The sequence below is a fragment of the Cupressus sempervirens genome, chromosome 6, assembly GCF_028749045.1.
Source record: "Cupressus sempervirens isolate cs-2001-9-10 chromosome 6, ASM2874904v1, whole genome shotgun sequence".
NCBI classification, from domain to species: Eukaryota; Viridiplantae; Streptophyta; class Pinopsida; order Cupressales; family Cupressaceae; genus Cupressus; species Cupressus sempervirens.
Genome location: NC_143123.1, coordinates 368,380,594 through 368,408,242, shown reverse-complemented (window position 1 = coordinate 368,408,242; position 27,649 = coordinate 368,380,594).

Genomic DNA, 27,649 nt, shown 5'->3' with positions numbered 1-27,649 from the left:
AGAAGTTTACATAGAACAACCATAAGGATTTGTTGATGTTAACAATAAAAACATGGTATGTAGATTACAAAAAGCTCTATATGGTTTGAGACAAGCACCAAGAGCATGGTATGAGAGACTTCATAAGTATCTTGTGGAGATTGGATTTGAAAAGATTGATGATAACAACAATCTGTACATGAAGATAGAGAAAAGGAAAGGTATTTTGTTATTTGAAATTTTTGTTGAAGATATCATATTTGGAGGTCAAGATGCTTTACGTAAGGACTTTGCAAATGAAATGAGACAAGAATTTAAGATGTCTATGTTTGGAGAGATCAAGTTCTTTATGGGTTTGCAAGTATATTAGATGAAATATGGTATATACATCACTTAGTCGAAATATGTCAAATAGGGTAAACTTTAAGAAACCCCCCTCCAAAAAAAAATACAAATTATTGGCAAATCTTTCATTATTTTGAAAAACCAAATTATTTTTATCGGTGAATCTCTCAATTTTTTTATTTTAAATATTATTTACATTGGTGATTATTTTGAAATCATAATTTTTGAGTAGAAAATATTGACGAATCTCAATAATAATAAGAAGTTTGCTAATCATCATAGAATATTACAAATCAAAATTTAATATGTTTTATCTCATAGAAATTATGGGGATAATTATATTATATTTTAAATCAATAGTGAAAACTAAATATTGATAATATATCCCTAAAGCAACTAATAATTATGATAATTATTGGTGAATTGGTTTTAATTACTTTGATGATATATAATATTTAGGTGAATCAGGTCTAATCATGTCTTGAATATTGTGGCAAATCTTTGAGTTTAAATTTTTTAATAAAATAAATTATTGAGTGATTTAAAATATTTTAGAACTAAATTTAATAAAAATGAGGTGATTTAGGTTGCATTAAATATTAAATTATTAGCCAAATTACTAGCAAAAAAATTATAAAATATGTAAAATTATGAATATTTGCCACTAAAAAATACCCTAATGTCAAAGAAATATTGAAAACTTTTGGATTGAAGGATTCAAAATTATTAAGTGCACCTATGCTAACATGACACAAATTGTCAAAGAATGACGATTTAGCTGAAGTGAATCATACACCATACAGGTCTATGATTGGTAAATTACAATATGTAGTACACAGTAGACCTAGCATTATATTATTTGTAGGTATAGTTGCAAGATTTTTTGCTAATCCCAGGGAGAATCACTTGATGGCTATAAAGAGAATAATGAGATATTCAAAAGGAACATAGGAGGTTGGTCTATACTATAAGAAAAATGAGAAATTTGAATTAAGAGCCTATACTGATGCTGATTGGGCTAGAAATATTGATGATAGAAAGGGCACTAGTTGAGGAGCATCTTTCTTAGGCAAGAGGCTAGTTACATGGACTAGCAAAAAATAAAACTGCACCTCACAATCTATTGCTGAAGTTGAATATGTTGCTACTACTATAAATTGTACAAACATTGTATGGATCAAACAAATACTAAAAGGTTTGAAGGAAGAGATCATAGAACCAGTGACACTTTATTGTGATAATACAAGTGCTATAAATATATCAAAGAATCCCATGATGCACGCAAAGAGTAAGCACATTGCAATCAAGTATCATTACTTGAGAGAATTATTTCAAGATAAAGAGGTGAAGATTGAATATGTCAAAAAAAAAGAATAAATTGTTGATATCTTAACAAAAACATTACCTAAGGATGCTCATGAGCATCTAAGAGGTAAAATAGGGGTGATACCCCTATCAAAGGCTATCTAAGTTATAAAAGGAGTGCCCTATATCGAATAAGCTGATTTCATATGTTACACATTGATGTAGAGTATCTTAGTTTAGGAGATGCCTAAAGTAATCAAAGAGCTGGAACTACAAATCATTCACAAGTAAGGTGACAGAGGGAGAAACTAAAGAAGTTCATATTTGCATGTTAAGATAACAAATCTTTGGCATTGTTTTCAAAGAGGGAGATAAGTCTTGATTAAGGGAAATACAAGAAAGATGAATAGAGGGAGATAATTGCATAGAGGGAGATAGTTACCAATCAAGTAGTATGCACAAGAAAAAGGAAGATAGTTACTAATTAGGAGAACAAAGAAAAAAAATCCTAACATCTACCTAGTAAGAGGGAGATGCAAGAAGAAATTTAGAGGGAGTTATAAGGAAGAGTTTTGTAACCTATTCAAAAGTTGGAAGTTGCTGACAGAGGGAGATATTTGAATAAAAAGAATTATTTTCTTTTTGGTATTGTCTTACTATTTTACTCTAGTCAGTTTGGTTGATTAGTTTGGTTTTCCATCAATGCTAAAGAGGGAGATTGTTGAGAATAGATTGAAGAAGATTGTTGAAGAAGTATGATCAATATGTTTCAATTATTGTTTTATCATTGATGTCAAACCTACAATTTGCTGGTAAGATAACTGCTTATATGATTTAAGTACTATCACTTATTTGATTGATGAAGAGGATTTGATCAAAAGATGTAACAATAGCACCTAGAGGAAAGGTTGAGTTATGATTATGTAAAGGAGTACAAGAATTAGTTAAGATAGTGATAACATGATGTATTGATAATATACTTAATGTTACAAAGGCTGATTACACTAAGCAATTATAGAAGAACAAGTTAAACAAAGTTTGTCTACCAAGCTTGGCCGAGTGGATAGTAGGTGCTAAACAAAGTTAATGCAAGATAAGCAAAAAATTAGATGAGGCCAAGTAAATATTTATTCTAGTGTATGCCAAGCAAAATAATGTATGCTAAGAAAAACAATAGATGCTGAGTAAAGTTTAGTTGATGTTGAGCACCAGTAAAATTTAGTTTGTGCCAAGTGATTCCACAGAGGATGCCGAGCAACGTAGTATGTGGCAAGCATCAGGAGCTAGATAATGCCAAGTGGATGCTTTATTTAAAAGATTGTGAATTCGATGAATCTGAGCTAACAAGTTTATTTTTTTGGATTATGTGAACCAGGTGGAAGATAAGATTGATGAGCTGGTGGCACAAAATTTAAGGTAAATTATTTTTAGGTGAATTCAAAGAGGATTCAAGAAGAAGTTTCTAGATCTTGAGATATAGAATAAGGGGTAGATTCATTGTATCCTACCTAACCTATCTTAACCCTAAATTGGATGATGGAGAATGAGTGGCAAAAGATCTTAATTTTCTATTTATAGGAATGACTAGTTAGAAGCAAGGGTTGTCATGTGTGAGAACCTAAGGAAGACAAGGAGTCAAGGGTTTTTCTTCATCAAGTGACCTAAGAGAGAGTTTGCATTGGCATGTTAAGTGACAAGACTTAAGGGTATGAATGCTTGAAGGGTGAACAAGCTATCAAAGATGAAATGTATGAAGGCCAAGCAGAATAGTGGACTAAAACATAAATCTGTAATTTACAAATGAAGTTGTAAGTTTTCGTGTGGTAGAGGTAGTGCAAATAAAAAGCCTCTACAGTGCCATACAAAGCTCAAAGAAATCAACATGATTTTGCTAGATAAATTGAAGGAAAAAGAGTTTGAAAGGCTTTTGCAATGCTCTCTTGGTGATTAGGACAATGAAACAATCATGCATATATCTAGTATCCTTTGAGCTAAAGATGTAATGAGCATGATTTTGATGATGAATAGACTATTATTAAATCCTATTAGGGTCACACCAAACTTTTTGTAGAAGTTAAGGATCTTAAGGAGGAAGAGAAAATACTTAAGAACAACTTAATTGACATGTTTAAAGGATTAAGGAGTGAAACTAGTCCCATCATTCTTCAACAAAAAAAATGGAGAGATAAGTGATAAGGAACTCTTTGATTTTCTTTGAGATGTTTGACTAGGATTATCATGAGGGCTTCAGGTGCTCCTAGTAGTGAAGGTCATAACTAATTGATAAATTTTCTTTCTTAGTCAAGTTTGTTTTTAGTTTTAATCTATTTTCTTTAAACCTAGTTGTCATTTAGCTATTTTTGGTTTAGAGCTATGTCTAGACTATTAGTTTTGTAATGTTAATCACCTTTAGTAGTAGTCTAGCCTTGAGGTCATGTTTGTAAGAGTCAATACCATTGATTTGTTGCATTATTAATCAAAACCATTTTCAATTGTCTTATAGAAATGAATTGACTTATGAAATTAAAAATCAAATTATTATGGTTGAACCTTGCTGGATTCTTTAAAAAAAAATATTAATTATTATGTTTAGATAATGTGTAATGTAATAAAAGTTTGTTTATGAATATGTCTCGCTAAGAATTGTGTCATTAGATTGTTATAAATTAATAAAAGTAGCACTTGCACCTTTGATGGTGCAAGGGGTTACACTGATAGTCTTATGTAATTTTGAGTATATTCTTGAGTATGATTTTTATGTAATATGTTTGATTTAGTTGTGTCATTTTTATTTCTTCTTAACTCAAAATACAAATCTGAAGAGCTATCTAATATAGGCGGTCCTCCTCTTTTTTTGCATATCATTGTATATGCATTTCTTTTCATTTCTGAGTATCTTTCAAATGTGGAAAGAGGTCGAATATGAAGACCATCTATTGTTTTTACTCTAGATCTAGTTATAAAAGTAAGTCCTTGTCTTTCAATTCCATCAATATTAACTCTTTCTTTATGTAGTGTGAGTCCCTCAAATTTTTGTATTGTGATAGCCCACAACATGGTGAGTGGTAGTTGTCTTCGGCTTCCTAATGTGATTGACACCATTGAAACACATTTTGGCTCATCTTAATTCCATGGTGATCCATTGTAGTTTTCAAAATGTATAACATACATGGGCATGTCTGGTTGCTTGGTACCCATTTTGTAAACAATATCTGTGATTTCACCATCGCTCCATCGACGAGTCCTACTTCTATACAAATGTTTTTTGTAAGCATTACGTGTTGTTTTATACAGAGGAGTACATATTTTTCCAATTTTTATCATACATCTCACTCTTGTCTTTGCATCCAGTTCATTGTTGTGTTTGTGGCAATTGGGTGATTTAATGATTTTAGCATTTTCTTATTATGTAGTTTTACTACATCATTTGTAGCATGTAGATGTATTGACCTATTAAATTCTTCATTTTCATCTATGCTTAAGTGGATGTCTATATGACTCATTAGGATCTCCCAGTCATGTTGTGTAGGGTTTTCTTCTCATATATTGTGTATAAGCTGATGAAATTCTTCTTGTAACAAAGTAAAAAACCTTTTTGTTGGAAGATAGTTCACAAGGTAACAACTATAGTGAATTGCTTCCAAATCAACTTAGCACTTAAATGCAATGTTTAGATTGGTTTTTCCATAACAAAAGGTAGTTGTGCAAGGTCACCGAATAAAATAATTGATACTCCACAAAAGTGGACATATTTTGTAGTGCCTCTCGTGTTTGCAGTCTATACCTTGTCTATTTTTGTTTCCAGAGATACTTGATACTCTTTTGATATTTGTACCTTGAGACGACCTAAGGGTCGAATGTTATACTTTGATTTCCATACCATAGATGCTTTGTTGCTATGTTGTTCAGTTTATCATATTTGCATGTTGATGTTATTTTTGAGATGACACTAGATCTATGATAACTGATTATCTGGTGATATGATGTATTGGACCTAATTGTTGACTATGTTATGAGATGGATTCTATACTATGGTTATTTACTTCATTCTCGTCTTTTGTGATTAATGCGAATATGAGTGGTGTAAATAGATTAATGAGTTATTTAAATGCTTTAATTGCTTCGGCTATTATATTATATGCAATTGCACTTGATCCTGTGTTCTAGTGTGCAGGAATTACATCCCTAGCAGTGGCCTATGGAGTTAGTGATCCAGCTGTTCATATTTTGCCAATGTTGCTCCTATATGGTCGACGTATCCTTATTTACTTGTTTTATATTAAAACCTTTCGGTGATTAGTAAATCCGAACTCAATTGCATTATGTGATTAGACCAGTGAACATGTCTGTGCATTTAGAGGTTCACATTTGTCGCGAAAGTGTTAAGTGTTTTTCTGTAATTTTTGGGTTTTCGAGTTTTTTAATCTTTTGGATTTAATTGCTGGCAGCTTTGCCTTAGGTGAATTTCCATTATGGATAATAACCTATTTTCGTTTGGGTTGTTTCAGAGTTTAACTACTCCAGCTAGCTATTTTCCATTATCAGCTATTCACTCAAAATGAATAAATATTGGAAAAGTGAATTCATTATTCACTTCTCACATTTTGGAAAATTGAGTTTGGAGAGCAAATTTGGAAATCCTCTTCTGAAGGATTTTTTTTTGCTTGTTGTGGGAGCTGTGAGCATGGGATCTTTGTGAGGTTTGTCCCGTTGGATTCGGCTCGAGGAGTTCTCGCTTTGCCGAAAGTTTTAGCAGTTTCGGTGGAGTATTTATTTTATTCTAAGGGTTTCAATTTCGGCCCTTTTTGCTATCAGGTAGGGCCTTCCCGTTTTAATGTTTTTTCTCTGTTTCTGCTTCCGTTTCTTGTAGCAATATGTTAGGAGGCTGTGAACTAGTGTTCCCCTCCATTTTTGTTTGCTAGTTCTGCCCGGTTGGTCGGGTATGAACGTTTTACCTATTTTTGAAATAGGGGTTTGGGTTTTTGGGCCGTTATGCTGGCCATTTTTGCATATGGTGTCCGTTTTCAATTATTTTTGGATTTTTGGGGTTTTTGAACCCAAAGGCCAAATGGGTTTTAATTTTGGAATTTTTCCAAAATTTAGAGTTTTTACCTCATTTTGCGTGCCGCCCTATTTTCTTGGGTTTTCTTGGCACATTGTGGTTCGTAGACCTGGATGATCTATTTGGACACCAGTCAGAACACTATTGCATCTTTTGTTGCATTGGGATGCGTGTAGCATCTGTCATCCCGATTATGTTTTCAGTCGATTGACTTTTGTTTGCATTCTCATCCTGTCCTTGTGTATGATCTCTGTGATGGTGGTGTGCCACACACATGTATATTGTCGGGTGACTTGCGGGGCCCGATCTTCTGTGGTACTTCTGAAAGTTGTGATCATTGGGGTTGGGTTGGGAGTTTGCATGCCTTCGGGCACTCATCATTGGATGAGCATGGGTAGGGTAGGGTAGCATATGGAGGGGGCTTCTATCTTGTAACCTGGTGACTACTTCTCGGTTGGCAGATGAAGTTTTATATAAGTGATAATTAAATTTAAAACTTTGGGTGGTAATAAATATAAGATAATTAAAATGTGTGGGTTGTGCGCCTTCCGTTGTGAAGAGTAGCTGCCCTAGGTTATGCGCCTTTTGTTGAGAAGAGTAGCTGCCTATACTAGCTTGAGCTTTTCGATGCCAAGCGACTCTCCATGATGTCAGTCCCTACGTAGTAGCCCATTGAGGTGTCTGACCAAGACCTGTAGTTTATGCATTGTCTATGTCTTGGATTCAGTCATCATACTGCTTGGCGTGTGTGTTAGCCATGGTTGTTGTTTTGTGTGTGTGTGGTTGGATCATCATCTCCATCAGCACGGCGGGTGTGGACCTACGGGTGCCACATGGTTGGGAGGCGTAGCTACCTTCACCACTGCTAGGGACCAGTGTACAGAGATGGTCCATTGTTCTAGCGTGATCATTGCTGGATGTGTCACTTGGTACTTCGGTATACAGAGTATGCTTCTTGTGATTTATGCTCTCATTATGATGTTATCATGCTTAGATGATGTTAGTTTTAATGCTTTCCTCATTATGATGATTAGCATGTAGTAGATGATGTTATCTGATTACAGGGTTATCTTATGTTACTACTAACATGTTAGATTTCATTACTTATATTGTAGCATGTTAGTAGTGATGTCCCTATCACGACAACACCGATGATCTAATCGATGGCTTGGGATGTTATGCACGGGGGATGGCTAGGGCCCACGATGGTCCTATGACGCCATTGACAGTTGGGAGGAACCACGTACCTAGTTTGGTTAATTGGTTTATTGCTTTTATAGTTATGCTTAAATGTAAGAGGTTATTTTCATGTTCATTGCGATGTTATTTCAGTTGTCGTGATGTTTCCTTTTTGTACTTTCCCTTCTTTGTTTGATAGATGGTTAGATCTCATTTTTTGTTACTCAATTTTGGTTCGAGTGTTTTGGCCTTGATATGTGGATCCGGTACTCCCCGATGTGGAGGTTCCTTTGTCGTTTTATTCCCATTTTTGAGTTTCTGTAAGTGTTTTTATTTTCTATGGGCGACATTTGTTCAGCATTGTGCGACACTGATAAAGTATCACACGCCCATAGAAATAATGTCGCATGAAAATAAAAAGTGTCGTATGCAATACTAAAGAAGTGTCGTACGACACTAGAAGAGTGTCGCACGGCTTTATGAGAAATTTCGCGCGATACTTTTCCAGTATCGCACGCCTTCTTGAGAAGTGTCGCCCTCCCTTAGTGAAAAGTGTCGCACGCCTTTTGGTAAAAACCTGCACGTGCCAACAGCGGGCACTTTTTGTAGTGTTATGATCTTTTTGAGAGTTGATCTAGATACCCTTTTGGGCATTCTTCAAGCCTATGTTGTTGCATTTTGAATGCAGGAGGTTTCTTTTGAAATTCATTTTTTGGTTTTTTGTTGTAGTCCTTCGGGGTTTAAAATATATCGTTTAAGTATAAGTTGATGTATATTTAATAATTCCTTATACTTACGATATATTTTAATATATGCGACGATTCATTTGAGATGGGTTTCAGACCTCTACGAGCTAAGGTTTAGATTCTAGGAAAAATCAAGGCTTCAGAAATTCAGACTTAGCCAAATTTTAGGGCTTCAGGATTTCAGACTTAGCCAGTTTCCAAGAGTCATCTTATGTCCTTCAGCTTGGTAGCCTTTTGTGGTTTTCGTGATTGTGTTCTAGTTGGTAGTGGTGTTTGGAGATCCGTTGGTGCTTGGTTGTCTTTCAGTCTTCCGTTGCGATCTTTTGGTTTGTGTAGGTTGTATCATGTGCACTTACACTTGTAAAAAAAAAAAATTGTTTTGAATTGTTTTCATCCTTGTTTCCAAGGATCTCTGGGCGGGGCATTACATATTTTTGATGAGGAAAAGCCTCTTGTAATCGACTATCAATTTTAAGTAGGAGCTTTGGACCTAAGAAGCTCATTTCATCAATAATAATGTACTTTCTATATTTTAATTCTTCTTGGAATGCTATTAATGCTTGGCCTTGTAGCAATTGCATATCCTTAATCGTAATCCTAAGGTTTGAATGTATTGTTGTAGTGTGTATATTGAAGGAGCTAGTGCTAGTAATTGTAACTTTTGTTGCTATGCCTTCTTAAAAATCTCCCTCTCTACTTTCCTGTTGTAATATTATATCTATCTTATTCACACATATGGACACTCCTTTTTCACTCCTTATCTCTATTTTGTCTAACCTTTCTTTAATGTTTTCTCTTTTTCTATCCCCTAATAACTATCCTCCAATTTGATATTTGATTATGATCCATCTATCTATACATTGACTCTTCCAATATTTTCCTTTGACTATTATTTCATATGTGAAAGGGTTATTTTTCTCTATTTCTCTTTGATCTTCATCTCACCACTCTCCTCTCACATATTCTAGTTCCTCCCACATCCTCCTTTTTTGTGTTTCCCTTTGTATTTATCTCCTTGACTCTCTCTCTCTCTCTCTCTCTCTCTCTCTCTCTCTCTCTCTCTCGATATTTTTCCTTCCCTATTTTTATCAATATCAATCTTTTCACCTCTCTATCTCTCTTCTCTCTTCATATTATTCATCTTATTGATTACCTTGGCTTAATCATTTTTATGTGTTAAGGGAGTTTTAACCCAAGAGCCCCACATGAGAGGCTCACATGTTACCATTGTGTTGTAGGCTCTTGCCTTATATTATATATATTTTATTATATATAATAGATATCTTGATTTTTTTACAAATAATATTGTGCTCTCTAATAGGGAAGCTTGTTTTTTGGAAAATTTATTTTAATACTATAAATTAACAATTAAAGTCTAAACGTCAAAAAATAAATAAAAAGATTATGCATCTTTTTATTTCTCTGTTTCAAAAGTTTCTCTAAACAAATATCATGGTTATTACATAATATAATCGGGAAATATATTCATGAATAGTAATGGAAGTAATCGTTTTTGTATTGGAAATAGGAGAGATGCACTTTGATAAGTCATATCAAACACTAAATGAATAGTTATTTTTTAATAAAAATAACTCCTTATCAAATAAATAAGATGTAAGAAGAGATAATATTAATACAAAATAATGGAAAATGTCTAATTTGTATTTTTTTGTGTATTATTAAATACATTACTAATTATTAAAATATAATTTTATATGAAATACTTCAAGAATACATTGCATAAAAAACTATTTCTTTCTAATATATTTAAAAAAATTGAAAAAACTATTTATTATGTAAAAAATAAGTTAAAATTTAATTTCTTTCTTATGGATATTTTCCATATTTATGAAGAAAAACATTTATTTTTTATAGATTGTATCTTATAGTACAATCTATGAATAAACCATTTGAACTACCCTAAAATATAAATGTAATAAGATGAAACTTCAAAATTATAGTTGTGCATAGAAATCCCTAGATTTATAAGTCCTTTAGCAATCACACTATTAAACTTTCTTTAGGTTTGAAATTCTACCTATATTGCTCCAAAAATCAACCTTCATATTGGTAGTTCCTTGTGTCACAATTCACCCATTTTTGAAACTAAAAATTTGGTTTAGAACAAAGTAAATATATTTTTGAACCACTCTTCAAATGTAAAAAATTACCTTAGTTAATCTTACTTACAAGTAAATCTTATATTTTGATTCATAAAAAAATAAAATTGCATTGTATCATAAGAGATATATTTATTACTAAATCAATATATAATCAATCAATCCATCAATATCTTATTTGATTACCATACATTCACTTAGAAGGGAGTAGATCAACGTTGATGATAGCACATAAATACAATTATAGAAAAGGAAAATGGATTTCAAAAGATCAATAGTGTAAATTTCAAGACCACAAACATTGAGCTAATAGATTTTTTTTTTAAAGTCAAAATTATATGTAGATAGATTAAATATGAAAAATTAAAATAAAATCAAAATAAAACATGAATTATTTATCAAGAAATTTGAAATTGAAATTAAAATTTATAAATCTTATAATAAAAGTTAAAATTGAAACATATATAATATATTTATATAATATTCATACAATTGTATAATTAATTACATATGCCTTAATTGGAAGCTAGATAATTCTATTTATTAAAAAACATTTCATTTATTTTCAATGATTCATAATGGAAAATATTCTCCAAATTTGAAAAATGTAAGGATAAATACAAATAAATAAATATCGTAAAGCTAATGAATAAACACAGATGGTGACTCAAATCCCTCCCTGTTTTCATTTCTTTCTGGAAATCCATCAAAATTTGAAGGTGTCTGTCCAAGGTTGAAACACCTGTTCTTGTGCAGCCCGCAACTGCCACTCAGCGGCCAGTGTGGCTGCAAGATCATTCCCCTGTCGTACTCAAAACACACAATATGAAGTAAACGGGATATCATTTGCAGCATCGGATATCTCTTCTCAGGCGTCCAACAACGTCAGAAACTCAAAATTTTTTGATCAAAGTCTCCTAGAGAAAAAGCCTATCGGCTTAGTAATCTAAAGATACTATTGAGAAACTATAATTAATCTTGTCCTTGAAGAATTGATGTCGTTAATAACTCCAACTCTACCGTTCAACTCCAACTCCATTGCATTTCACAATGAGTAGATTCGTCATGAGATCAAGACTTCATTCTCACCGTCAAAGCTTTCAGTTCTAATTTCCATTTCTTGTTTGCTTTCTTAATAAAGAACATGTTGACTAGTAGTCCATGCATTAGAATCTAGTCATCAGTAGTTTAAGTTCAGTTCAATTAATAACTCTTAAGTTGCACCATATCTTCAATACGGTGAACTCTGCATCATGACATGTTCAATGCACTGTATTATTGCCTTGATTGTAGCCTTCAATAACGTCTACGCTGCCATTATGAGTTGGGCTATAAGCTATTTCTTTTTACATACACAGAAAGAATTATATTGTGGTTGTCTGCGGCTCAGATATTGTGATCTTGAATTTGAATTAAATAAAAAAACAGAGTATCCTCTATTCTTGAGCAGAGTAGCGTATTTTACTTTTATATATTGTTGATCTTTTGGGTATTGGATATTATTTTCTCTGATGTTGTTTGGATCCTTCAGGTTTCTACATTTGGTATCAGAGCTGAAGGTGTTTGGAAGACAACAACATGGCAAACAATTTGCAAATCCCAAAGTTTGATGGAGTTGATTACCAATATTGGTTAATCAAGATGAAGACTTTTTTGATTGGGAAAGATTTTTGGGAGATCGTTGAATTTGGATATGAAGAGCCTGTAGATTGGAATACTCTCCAACCTAATGATAGGAGATTGAAGAAAGAAGCTGAGAAGAAGAATGCAATGGCATTGTTTCACATTCAGATGGCTCTTGATAAGAGCTTGTTTCCTTGAATTGCTGATGCACAGACAGCAAAAGAGGGCTGGAAGACTCTAAAAGATGCTTACCATGGTAGTGATCAGATCAAGGTTGTGAAGCTACAAACCTTGAAAAGAGAATATGAGAACTTGAAGATGAAGGAGACAGAGAGTGTGGGAGATTTTTGTGTGAGAGTGAAAGATGTGACTCATAAAATCGCCACTTTGGGTGAATCTATTGCTCAAGAGAAAATAATACAAAAAGTATTGAGATCTCTAACCCCAAGATGGAATATTGTAGTAATTGCCATAGAATAAAGAAAAAATTTAGCTACCATGGAGTATGATGAATTGGTTGGATCTCTTATATCACATGAGGATAGAATAAGGGACACATCTACTAGTGTTAATGAGAAGGCTTTTTCTTCCCCATTGCAAATTTCAAAGAATGATGGTGCTAGCAGCAGTAGTAACAACAACAAAGGCTCGGGAAGGGGCCAAAATCAGAATTTTTCAAGAGGATCTAGAGGAAGAGGAGGTGCTCAAGGAGGAAGAGGTAGAGGCAGATTTGATAAAAGGAACATCCAATGCTATCATTGCAATAAGTATGGACATTTTGAGAGAGAGTGTAGACTAAAATCAGGTAACAATAATGCAAATTATGCCCAACAAGATGAGGATCCTTCCTCGGGTAATTTATTTTTGTGTTATGGGAAAGGTGAAAGTAATGTGAATGATGTTTGGTATTTGGATTTTGGATGCTCTAACCATATGTTTGGTAACAGAGAAATATTTTCAAAGCTTGATGATAGTTACAGATCCAATATCACCCTTGGTAATAACAATATTGTGGATGTTGCGGCCAAAGGAGCCATGGATGTTCAGACAAAGGAAGGTATGAAAAGTGTTCAAGATATTTATTATACTCCCAAGTTAAAGCATAATTTATTGAGTGTTGGGCAGCTATGTGAGAAGAATTATAGAGTGGTATTTGAGAACATGCACTGTACTATCTATGATAAGAATAAAAAAAAAAGTGATTACAGTTGTTCCTATGACAAAGAATAGGATGTTTCCTTTGAAGTTTGGTCAAAATGATAATCAGCTTGTCAATATGGCTTATGAGGATAAAAGTTGGTTGTGGCATCTCAGGTATGGCCATTTGAATTTCAATAGTTTGAAGAATCTAACATCAAATGCATTAGTTCTTGGATTGCCTAAGGTTGAAGAGCATAAAAAAATTTGTGAAGGGTGTGCAAAAGGGAAACATTCAAAGGAATAATTTCCAAAAGGCAATGCATGGCGGGCCCAATACCCCTTCAACTTATTCATTCAGATATTTGTGGTCCAATGCAAACACAAAGTTTGGGTAAGTCATCATATTTCATTACTTTTATTGATGATTACTCACGCATGTGTTGGGTATATTTTTTGAAGACTAAAGATGAAGCCTTTCATACATTCAAGAGATTTAAAGCTCGTGTAGAGAATGAGAAAGGGAACACAATCAGATGTTTGAGAACAGATCGAGGAGAGTTTTTCTCAAACAATTTTTAGAATTTTTGTGAGATGAATGGCATCAAAAGACAACTCACAACTGCATACACACCCCAAAAAAATGGAGTGGCTGAAAGGAAGAACCATACTGTGGTAGAAATGGCAAGGAACATGTTACAAACCAAGGGTTTGAACAATTCTTATTGGGATGATTCAGTTGCTACAGCCATATATATTCTCAACAGGAGTCCTACAAGTGCCCTACACAAGATGACTCCATATGAAGCATGGTATGAGAAAAAGCCTAATGTAAATCATTTTAAAGTTTTTGGTTGTTTGGCTTATGTTTGCATCCCTGATTAGAATAGGGAAAAGCTAGATGCTAAAAGTGAATCATGTATTTTTGTGGGCTATAGTGAGGAAAGAAAAGCTTATAGATTATTCAATCCTATTACTAAAAAGATTGTTATTTCAAGAGATGTGATTTTTGATGAAGGGGGAGTTTATGGTCATCAAAAACAACATGTTGGAAAGCCAAAATCAGTTTTGGATGATGATGATATTACTGATAATGATAATGAGCAGCCAGCTAATGGTTCTATTTCAAGATCACCAAGCCCACCAAGAAACCCCTCACCAATCCCAAGAGTAATTCCATCCTCAAGTCCTCCAAGGAAGGTAAGAATATTGAGTGATATTTATGAGAGGTGTCAAAATCAAGCACATGAAGAAGATCCAATAGGTGAGACAGTAAATTTTGCATTACTTGCTAAAGCTGATTTTGAGCCATCATGTTTTGAAGATGCATGTGCTAATGAGGTTTGGATGCAAGCAATGAATGAAGAGATGGATTCCATTGATAGGAACAAAACATGGGAGCTTGTAGATCTTCCACATAAGAAGAAGAAGATTGGCACAAAATGGGTCTATAAGACCAAGTATAATAGTGATGGGAGTGTTGAAAGACACAAGGCAAGATTGGTTGCAAAAGGTTTCACTCAAAGGTATGGCATTGATTATGAAGAAACTTTTGCACCAGTAGCAAAACAAGAAACTATTAGGATGCTAATCTCTCTTGCAGCTCAAAAGAAATGGAGTATTCATCACATGGATGTGAAAAGTGCCTTCTTGAATGGGTACTTAGAAGAAGAGGTATATGTGGGACAACCACAAGGTTTTGAGATTCAAGGAAAAGAAGATTATGTCTACAAGTTGAAGAAGGCTTTGTATGGCCTCAAGCAAGCACCACGTGCATGTTATGCAAGAATAGATGGATATTTTTAGTAGAATGGCTTTCAAAGAAGTAAGAGTGAACCTACCCTTTACTACAAACAAGTAGGTAATGAAATTCTCATTGTGAGTTTGTACGTTGATGATTTGTTATATATGGGTAGTAGTTCAAAGATGAAAGATGAATTTAAAGTTTCTATGATGAATGAGTTTGAGATGAAAGATTTAGGTCTCATGAAGTACTTTCTTGGCATGGAGGTTTATCAAGGTAAAGATGAAATTTTTATTTGTCAAGAAAAATATGCAAAAGATATGTTGAAGAAATTTGATATGGCTGATTGTAAACCTCTTTCCACTCCAATTGCTCATGGAGTTGCATTATGTAGAGATGATGGTGCTGAAATTGTTGATGAGACATCATACATGAGAATTGTGGGGAGTTTGATGTTTTTAACTCACACAAGGCCTGATATTGCTTATTCAGTTTCATTGGTTTCAAGGTATATGAAAAATCCATCGGAGGAACATATGAAGGCAGCCAAGAGAATTTTGAGGTATGTGAAAAGCACAGTAGATTTTGGCATTCACTATTCTTCTAATAAGTTTGAGCTTGTTGGCTTTAGTGATTCAGATCGAGGAGGTTGTTTGGATGATCAAAAATCTACATCTGGTAATTTTTTTTCTTTGGGTTCTAGTTCAATTACATGGAGTTCAAAGAAGAAAAGTATGGTTGCTCTCTCTTCTACAGAAGCGGAATATGTTGCGGTCACTTCAGCTGGCACACAAGCTTTATGGCTTAGAAAGCTTCTCGAATAAATTGGAGAGATAAAGGTTCAGCCTATTGTGATTTTTTGTGACAACATAAGTACCATTAAATTGGCCAAGAATCCGGTTCATCACAGCAGGACCAAACACTTTGATCTTAAACAACATTTTATCAGAAATTTGGTACAAAATAAAGTGGTTGAGTTGAAGTACATCAACACAAAGGAGCAAATCGCAGACATCTTCACAAAGGCAGTTGCAAAGGATCAATTTCTCACACTCAGAGATTAGATTGTGAGTCCTCTCAGCATCAAGGGGGAGTATGAAGAATTGATGCCATTAACAACTCCAACTCTACCATTCAACTCCAACTCCATTGCATTTCACAATGAGTAGATTCGGCATGAGATCAAGACTTCATTCTAATTGTCAAAGCTTTCAGTTCTAATTTCCATTTCTTGTTTGCTTTCTTAATAGAGAACATGTTGACTGGTAGTCCATGCATTATAATCTAGTCATCAGTAGTTTAAGTTCAGTTCAATTAATAACTCTTAAGTTGCACCATATCTTCAATACGGTGAACTCTGCATCATTACATGTTCAATGCACTGTATTATTGCCTTGATTGTAGCCCTCAATAACATCTACGCTGCCATTATGAGTTGGGCTATAAGCTATTTCTTTTTACATACACATAAAGAATTACATTGTGGCTATCTGCGGCTCAGATATTGTGATCCTGAATTTGAATTAAATAAAAAAAATAGAGTATCCTCTGTTCTTGAGCAGAGTAGCATATTTTACTTTTATATATTGTTGATCTTTTGAGTATTGGATATTATTTTCTTTTTTGTTGTTTGGATCCTTCAGGTTTCTACAGTCCTCTTAGATGAAATACTTATACAATAAAAATAATTTAGGGATAGATACTTGTCGAACTACCCAATAATACAGGTGATTCATAGTTGAACCCTCACAAATTATTCTGATTGTTTTTCAACTTGATTACATTTTGTTTCCAAAGAGAAAATCTATCATTAGATCATGCTAAAACGTGCTCCTTGCAGAATTGAAGAATTAGCACAATTCTCAAACATAATGAAGGTAGGAAAGGTGGATTAAATTTTTTATCCAAATTTATTTGGCTAGCTGCTATGAAGATCACAGTCCTCTAAATAGCACCATTCATTCAAAAAACATGGGAACACCAAAACTGCATGCCCAATAACAACAATGGCTGCTTCAAGTTGGTTAGGTTTGCGGTTAAACATGTCAAACACTATTATAAGCCTACGAAATCACCGTACTTGGCATAATATAAATGGATTCATCTAGTCCTCTTCAAAGCATCCCAACACAAGCAAGAACCCAATTTTTTTATTAAGTTTCTCAAAGGTATGAATGGACTGATCTTCGCAGCAAACTAATCAGTTCGGTTTACATCTATTCTACTCTAATAGGAGTTAACTTGTGTTTTTCAAGTTATTGTGCAGAGAAATTGAGGGAAGATGGAGATGAAAAAAGTGATGATAGTGATGGTGATGGTGATGACGAATAGTGTAGAGGGCGATTCACTATGTGATCTGAATAAAGGTATAAGATGCAATAGAAAGATATGTTGTAGTTCATACAACTAGTGTGGAGACACTGAAGACTAATGTTACAAGAGTCTCTACATTGTGTAGTGCTGGCCTAATACCCTCCCCCTGACCACCCATTAAATCTTAGCAAAATTACTAACCTCACCACACCTACCCAGAATCAAAATAATCCCTAGAGTATATATTTGGAAAATAAAGAATGCTTGCTTTTGGAGTATTCATAATAATCCCTCTAGCAAGGGTTCATACTAAAGCATGTTGGCTTTTGGAGTATTTAGAGTTTGAAACTGAAGGATGCTAGCATTTGGAGTATGTAGAGTCCTATTTCAGTTTTATATTTCGAATGATTGTTTGTAGACCCTCACCATTACATTATTGTTAAAATAATACAAATTATCAAATAAAGCATGCTTGCATATTAGGCCTAAGACTTCTTTTTGTCCAAGTTTTTCTGCATTAACATAACTGTGGTGTAATGGTACTTTTTGATAAGCATGCTATTTCTCATTTAACATTTTTTATCTATTTGAGTATCTTAATTATTATTAGAACATATTGTAAGTGTTATATTTTTGTGTTGTTTGGTTCATAGTTGAATTCTTATTATCTTTTATTGAATTTTATTTATACTTATTCATATCTACATTATTTCACTTATTGCACTTTCATTTGTATTTCTTTCAATGTACTTGTATCTTTATATTTAAGAAAAAATATACTTATTCGTATTCCCTATGTTAATATAATTGCTTTCACTCTATGGTTCAAATTTTAATGACATAGTTTTACCTAGTTCATTCTTATAGAATGAAATCCAATTTTCAATTATCAATTTGAAATGTGCAAGTTTCATGTCTCAAACTAACAAATGTTTGGTTAGCATAATAAAATATAGTTTCTCTTAAAGGTCCAATCAATTTGCAACTAATTATATATGACAATAGTGAGAAATTATAGAACATATATTTTATATTCTAAAGGAGAATAGATAATTAGGTTAATTTCAATATTTTTCATTATCATCAATGTAGCATAATAAAAGGGCTTGAACTTGAAGAACTTATTCATATGCCATATCAATAAATTCATAAACAATGTCCTCAGAAACCAATTTGTTAGGTTTATTAGTCAAGAATGTGGTTGAAATTAGTCTTTCAATTACATATTATTCTAATAAATCAATCTTGCACAATAGAAATGTTTTTGCATGTTAACCAAAGTTTGTAGTCCTTAAAATGTACTCTATAATACCTAAAGATCAAATCATGAATATTTGGTTTGATTTGTGAGCTTTGACACATTTAGTAGACCAAGTGAATTTATTATTTGATAGTGCTTAATAATATAATTTAGTGAATACGACAATATATTTAAAAGTATTGATTTTGTGCCTTGTAATTAACTCATTGTGACCTCAATATGATATTATAAAAAAGAGTAAATATCAATTTACAATCATATTCTATAATATAAACTTGACCTCTCAGGACAACTTATTATTCCTATTAGATCAAAATATATTATTTTACATATTATGATTATATTTGATGGTATATTATAGGTGAGATTCTAAAACTAGTACCAAGACCATTTCTATATGTCATATTATTCTATAATGACATCAATTTGGGAGGTTTTTTAATAGTCACAATAATCTATGACCTTGCCCTTAAGTGATTATGATGATCATAAAGTGATGAAAAATATTTTATTTATATCTCTTTGATGGTAATTTTTTTTGGGGGGTTTAAAACTATTAATGATGAAGATGTATTAGTAATTAATGTTAATAATCTAAAGTCCCCAAAATATGACAATACTTTTTATCTATATAAAATAGAAGTTAAATTGTCACATTTTATTAGGAGTACAAATATTTTCTTGACCATATAATTTAGAGACAAAACCACAACCAATTAAACCTATCACATTAGACAATAGTGTTATCCATATGTATGAGTGACTCAGTGCTGCAAACCAACATAACATCAACACTACCTAGGTAAGGATCTGTGTTGCTTCAAGTGTGCGTGATTTGAAAGTAAAATTTCTTGAAACCTAATTTATGTGATTTAAAAATGAAATCTCTTGAAACTTGATTTGAATGATTTGAAAATGAAATTTCCTAGCTTGAAACCTGAATTTATTTGAAAATAAAATTGCTTGAAGTCACAAGAAAACTATGCAAAAACACCATCATGGGCCCTTGAGTTCTTTTTCACCTAGGTTTTACTTTTCAACCTTTTGAAATCAATTGCAATCATCTAAGAATGAATATATGATAGCAAAGTGTTGGACATGATTAATGATTTTTCAAGCATTTCCTTCTACTATTCTGAATTTTCCATACATTTCCTTTTTCTATTTTGACTACATTGGATCACCATAAAATATGTAATGATCGTGGAATCATTTGTTTGTAAAGCAATGGTTCACAATCATGCATCAGTATTTCATTTAGTTATTCTTCGTTACATCAATTCAATGGCTTTTAATTATGGTATAATTATGGAACACCATAAAATTTTTGAACCATTTTTCCTCTGATCAATGGCTTGTAACATATGTAGTTTTGACATTCTAGGGTCGATAGATTTCATGAATGTGCCAAAATGTCAATGTGGTGTTTGCTCGTGTTTGTTGAAGATCTCCAACACACAAACTAATACTAGGCATCTAATTTTGTGTTGCCCAAATAAGAAAAGGTTTGTTAAAAAAAATATTAATTTTGTTAAAAATTAGCATAGTAACTAATTATTATAGTAATAACTAATGTAGATTTGATATTGAACGGAAATAATGGGTGTGGATAAATTAGTTGGATCAGTGATGCACAATCAACACCTACATTTGTGATGAAGGAATATGTTGCAAGTGTTGTAAGAATCAAGAGGCTGAAATTTTATTTTTCATATGATGTCTTCTTTGCATTATAACTGCACTTATTTGTTGGGACCATATACAAGAAAGTGCATAGCTAGGAATTGTATAAGGATTAATTTCTTTATTTGGAACATACCGAATGACAATTAGATCATAATTTTATATGTATATGTATATGTATGTATATGTGTATGTGTATATATGTATATGTTTTTTTATGTCTATGTATATGTATATGTGTGCATATGTATATGTATATGTATATGTATATATGGTTTTAAGCAATTTCATTTTCAAATCACATAAACTTAAGGCAACACACATCCTTATGAAGGTAGCGTCAATTTATGTAGGTTTTCAGGGTTGAGTAAATGCTATAGGTTTTTTATTAAGAAAAATAGGTTTTACAGGGATCCTGAAACCTGAGAGGTTTTACATAATAACTGACATAAAATTTTTAAATAAAGTCCAGACCCTATGCATCTGCCTATAAAAAGCCATAACAAAATACAAGCCCGAAGCCAAGAAACAAAAGCTAGCTAACCTAAACAAGGACGAAGCAAAAAATAATAACTCTTACTATTAGTTCTCCCTATCTAGATCCTGTAAAGTTTCTACTACTTCGTTGACACTATGGGTTTCCACACCCACACATTCCTAGTTCAGGTCGTTAGATCATTCCACTAGGCCCCTGATCTCTTTTTTTTCTCCCCTCAATCTACCTGAAGTCTGTGCTAGCCTTTTCTTCCTTTTCCCCACCAATTCCTACATTTTTCAGTGATTTTCCTAGACTATTAATATTCTCATTTAGAGTGTTCAGAGTGGCAATCACTTGATTAGCCAGGTTCTGGTTTGATATCTCCATTTTTTGCACCCTTTTCTCAACCTTAGAGAGATGATCCTCCTAGTCAGCAAGATATCCCTGGTCGCTACTCATTCTTTGGCCTTCCTCCTGGCTACTTTTGTCCTTGAGCTCTTCAATCTTGTGGAACAACCACTTGATAGATCGAAAGTTGTTTATCATGCTATTTTTGGCATTATTGAGTAGATTGAGTCCTATCTCTCTCACATTATCTGAGATTGCTACCAGAGCTGGGCCTATGAGCTCATCAAATTGGATTTTTCCTTCTTTGTCTTCCATAACTTGAGGTTTCATTGTCTCCTTAACAATCCCCATCTTTTTCATTTTAGTGTTGAAATTTCTTGACAACCTCCTCCTTTTTTTCATTACAATCTCCCCACTATCTTCCACCAAGATTTCCTTAATATTCTCCTATCATGAAGAGATAGAAGGGAAGGGGCAAGAAATCTCAAGGGTCTGATCTTTTCTCTCTTCTAGCAGCGAATCCTTCTCAGCCTTCTTTTTCTTGGGGTTCCCTAGTATAATAGTAATGTCCTCCCCTTTCTTCTCACTACCCCCCCCCCCCTTCTTCTCTTCCTCTAACTCCATTTCCTCTTCTTCTTCATTGTACTCATCCTCCTCCTATTCCACAGGTTTGGGGGTTAAGCCCCAAGGGCTCTTTGTACTAGGAACAATGCTGGTAGAGGGAGAAATTTTCTCCCCTCCCTTAGGCATCTTGCCTTTCAAGGGGGTGTTATCCTCATATTTTGAGCTTAGGCTTTGAACTTCCTCTGAATCAAAATACATCAAGCTCTCAATATCCTTTGAAGCATCCCTAGAGTGACCTAAATATTTTCCCCTAGTATGAGTCTTGAGATATTCGTAGACTAGAAGGAGCGAACCCTCATAAAGAGCTAGGTTTGTGTTGGGTTTCTTCTTAAAACCCTTAATGCCCTTACTCATAGAAGTAAACAGATAAAAAGGAAAGGAAATTTTTATGCCATGTCTAAAATGGTTTAATAGAACAAAGTGGTTTTTTCTAACCTTGTCGAATCTAGTATCCAAAGATATAAATTCAATAACTACCCTTAAAACATACCTCCAAAGCTTTTTTATCAACTCCATTTCACAGTATGTCTTAGCCTTCACTAACTTCTTCCTTTCTTCCTCATCCTTCACAAAATCTTAGACTGCATTTGCTGACATTTTCTTATCCCTATAAAAAATTATCCCCTCCATGGGTATCTCAGTGACCTGAACCATCATTTCCACATTAACCTAGTGAGAGACCCCATCAATTTTAACATGCCCATCCTTCCAGGTATTCAACATGAGCATGGTGATCTCCTTATCAAAACCATGGATTTTTTCAATGTATCTCACTATTCCACCCTTCTCTAGTTTATTCCAAACCTTCATTCCTTTCCTCCATTTTTCTACTTCCTTGGCTGGTTCCTTCTTGCTCCTCTCCCCAACCATCTTGATCTCTTGTTCAAAAATCCTACACCAGTTTTCTGTTCCTTCATAGAATTCAACTTCTTGATATTTTCATATCCCTAAATATTTTTTACCTTTGGAAATTTTAATGGTGGAAGGCAATGTGACCCATAAAATGTGCCACAAGTACATGAAATGATGGAGAGTTATTACCTTCCCATGATTTTCATTAACATCTTTTCTTTCATGCAAGCTTACATATCTTGCCATAATTAAAATTATATTTCTTTTGTACTTCCCTAGATACGATCCAACATTAAAATATCTTTCACGACCATTGGAAAGATGTCACCATTGTGCCATGTCGTTGCTGTGTTTTTGGCTACGACCTCATTCGCAAACCAATCTGTGGCTGAGTTGGCCTCTCTATACACATGGCTAACATGGACCCTTTTGAATTTTCCCAAGTCAGATCCAATCTCCTCCACCACATTTGCGATGGTCCAGGAGAGCTGAGAGTGACCTTTTAAACAATTTATTATATTATCTCCTTTCAACCAAAGGTTCTCAATCTTGGTAGCCTGATCCAATTTGACAATATGACAAGTTTCATTGGCCTTCACAAAGTGGTTCATCTAAGACCCTAGAGGATAGGAAAAAGCTGCAATACCACTCGAATGATTGTTTCCTATAATTTCTCAATAGCTAGTGGGGCTAGGATTCCCTTTGGCTACCCTATCGAAATTGGCTTTATGCCATTCTTTTGGGTGAAAAAGCCACTTAGCCTCTTGTCTTTTCCTCTCCCTATCCTTTTTCTTTTATATGCTATTTGCACCTTCTTCAATGTCTCCCCCCTTTCTGATGGCAAAATTCTCCTTCATAGTGCTATCAATTTTATCTGCAATAACATAAGTAGGGGTTCCCCTATTTCTGAAGATATGATTATTTTTCTCTTTCCATATTCCCCAATAGAAATGTAGAAGAGATTGGGAGCATATCATTTGTGTCTTGATTCCTTTATGCATACAATTCCATTGTTTGAAGAAATCCTGGATGTCAGTCGGTTTACACCAATTGACCCCATAGCCCATGGTCATAAGATCCCAAGTAGGGGCAATGAATAAATAGGTGGTAAACCATCTCAAATTCATGCTTGTAGAGGCTACACCTATTTGGGATAATCTAACCCTTCTTAGCCAGGTTATCCAAAGTAAGAACTTTTCTTGAAGAAACATCCAAAAGAATATGTTGATTTTTGGAGTAAGGCTAGTCATCCAAGCCTTCGCCTAGATGGGTTTCTCCATTCTATTCCACAATGAGAAGTAGTCTGAAGAAACTGAATATAACCCATTGGAATTGTCTCCCCATATAATTTCATCCCTCTTATTATTGAGAATCATGGCATTCATGATAGTTATCAGTGGTTTGAGATCTTGGGAAACTAGGGACAGGTCTTTCCATCCCTGATAAGCTCTATAGTCACTAACTTTCAGACCAAACCTTCTTATACATAAATCAACCCATCTCTCATAGTTAGGGTAATCTATGAGGGGCCCTTGGCTTAACCAATTATCCTACTAGAATAAGATACTTTCACCATTGCCTACTTTCCACTTTGCCTTTGATTTAACCAGGATCCCAAAAAGGCTAAGAGAATAAGTTGGGAGGTTTTGAAGAGTTGATTTCACCAAGGTACATTTTCCTACTTGACTAAGGGTAGCTCCTTTCCAACCTACCAGCTTCTTGTTGAATCTATCAATAATACCATTTCAGAAAGATTTTGGAGGTTTTGATCCCAATGGCATACCAAGGTAACTAGTTGGAAGAGACCCCACACCACATCCTAGGATTCAAGCTATTTTTCTCTGTCACTCAATTGGGGTGTTAACAAAGAAGATTGATCTTTTCTCCCAATTTATAGACTAGCCTGTACCACTTGTGTAGGTATTCAACAAACATTTTAACACCTTATCCTCTTGGATTGTGGCTTCCCCGCCTAGAATAGTGTCATCCATAAATTGCTAATGGGTGAAAGAAATTTGTCTAGATGATGGCTTAAGATCATGTAGGCTCTAATCCTATCTTTTCCATAGGATTAACCTCCCAATACACTTAGCCATAATTATGAATAGAATAGGGGATAAGGGATCTCTCTGTCTAAGCCCTCTCAAGGGGAAAAAGAAATTTGAGGGAGTATCATTGACTAAAATGGCTAGAGAGGGGGTGGAGACAAGCTGAAGGATTAGTTTAGAAACTTGAGCATCAAATCCAAAAACCTAGAGAATAGCCTTCAAGAAGTCCCAATCCACCCTATCATAGGCTTTTGGTAGATCCAACTTAAGCAGAAAGCCTTCCCTCTTCCGAGCTTCCAAGGAATGAATCACCTCATGAACCATCATTATTGAGTCTAGGATCTGTCTCCCTGGGACGAAGCCAGTTTATTGTGGAGAGATAATCAAATGGAGAACATTGAAAATCCTAGTGGTCAAAAATTTCAAAATGATTTTATAGAAAGAATTTCATAGGTTAACAGGTCTAAAATTATCCATCAAGTCAGCCCCTAGGGTTTTCAGAATTAGCACCAGAAATGTTGCATTAAGTTCCTTCAAAAGATTCCTAGCCCCAAAAAGTTCTTCCACTGCCTTCACCACACCCCCTTTGACCACCTCCCAATATTTCTAAAAAAGGAATGTTAGGAATCCATCCAGTGCTAGAGCTTTATTAGTAGGAAGAGATAATAGAGCTTGATAAATTTCATGCATAGTGGGAATTGCCTTCAACATAGAATTATGATGATCTTGTAGCAGATTGGGGATTGAAGACAAAATGTCCTCTTGATCTTTTAGTGAAAGTGAAGAATCCTTAGAAAGAAGTGAAGAAAAGAAATGTACTACATCATCTGTGATCTCATCATCCTTTTTAAGGTGGCCTTCCTGCTCTTAATACTCAAAATCCTTTTATGTGCTCGATGCTTTAAGGTGGAGAGATGGAAGAACCTAGTATTATGATCCCCCACTTTGAGCCAATTGACTCTAGATCTTTGCTTCCTAAAGTGCTCTTCCCTGGTAATGATATTATGGAGTTTAGATGTTATAGACCTTCCTTCTATCCTATTCTAATTGTTATATCCTTCGTGCTAATCCATTCTTGGACTTTTTGAAGCTGATCTATCTTCTCATCCTTCTCCTGGAAGATATGCTCAAAATTATCTTATTCCAGACTTTGATGTTTCTTTTCATATTATTCAATTTTTGAGCTATCCTAAACATTGCTATACCTTCTACATCTATATTCCACCAAGAGGAAATCTTAGCTTCCAAATCCATGTGGGAAGTCCATATCTTCTCAAAATGGAAGGGGAAATTCTATTTGGCCATTAGAGGACTAAATGAGGGTGAGATGGTTGAGTGGTTTGATCCAACTCTAGGAAGAAGGGAGAGGTTGCACATGTGGGTTTGCATCCAGTTGAGGGAAATAAGGGCTTTGTTAAAACAAACCTAGATGAAATCCCCACCAATTCTCCTATTTGACCAAGTGAATCTTCCCCTTGAAAGATCAAAATCCATAAAAGCCAAACTATTAATAAAATTTGAGAGGTCTAATTTACTTTCCTGATATGGAGCTAGCCCCCTAGATTCTTGTTCATCTATAAGGGGGGTATTGAAATCCCCCATAACACATTTATTTATGTTACTATTGTGAATAACATCAAGAATATTGGCCCAAAAAAATTGTCTCTCCCTTTTGGAATTGAGAGCATACACATTTAAGATAAACCAAGAGTCACCACTATGTACATGGTAGACCTTGCAAAGGAGAGCATTACCTTCATTAAGAATAGTAGAGATCTAGAAATCTTTTTTGTTGAAGAGCATCAAAACCCCCTCTTCAACTCCCTCCGAGTCTGTAGCCTCACTACTCATATTACTACTAAAGGATAACTTGCCTATCATGTTTATTTCTCAATTTTGTTTCTAGAATCAGTAAACAATTAGGCCTTTGGTCTTTGACCATGTTCGAGACTATCTCCTATTTGTGGGCACCATTTAGGCCCCTTATGTTCCAAGATATGATCTTCATTTTTTTATTCCTAGAGCATTCCTTGATAGTTCTTTGGCTCCCATCTGCCAAGTTCTTTCTAGCCTCCTCTTGCATTGCCTGACTCAAGCATATTCTACTTAGAGACTTAGGTTTAACCTCAACATCTTCTTTGACCCTACTTCTAGTCATCGCTGGAGACAATGGGGGATGATCTTGATTTTGGTTTTTCTTCTTTTTAACCATACTCAAATCACCTTTATTGTCTTGAGAGAAATTGTTTATCCATTTCTCCCATTTTGAGATCTATTATGGGGAAGAGTTATTAATTAGATCTAAAAGCTTCAACCCTAGGTCTTTGGATACTGGCAGATTCACTAGAGGAACCAAAGGGATGTCCTGTGAGGCCTCGCCTCGACCCTTCATAGCCTTAGTTGTTACTTTTTCTTTTTGTCACTCACGACTCGAGATGTCGAGACATTATCTAATACTTAGAACATATTATATTATTTCATGTTGTGTGATGTTACTTTCAGATACTTTTGATGATTGTTATTTAATGTTTCATGTATATGTATGTCGATGAAATCAGTAAATGTAGGATTGTTACTTTGATTTAAGAGATTTTAAATGGTTAAGAAGTGAATAGGATGAGAGGAACCCTGATTGACGTATGTTTTAATGTATGTGAATTTTTGATACATATATATGTACATGTGATTTTACGGGACTACTGATGTGTGCAATGAGTGTGCAGATATTTAGCCGAGAAACCCTATGGAGGAATAGAACTGATCTCTTTGTGCTAATTTTTGGAAACCTTGTTGTTTGTAATT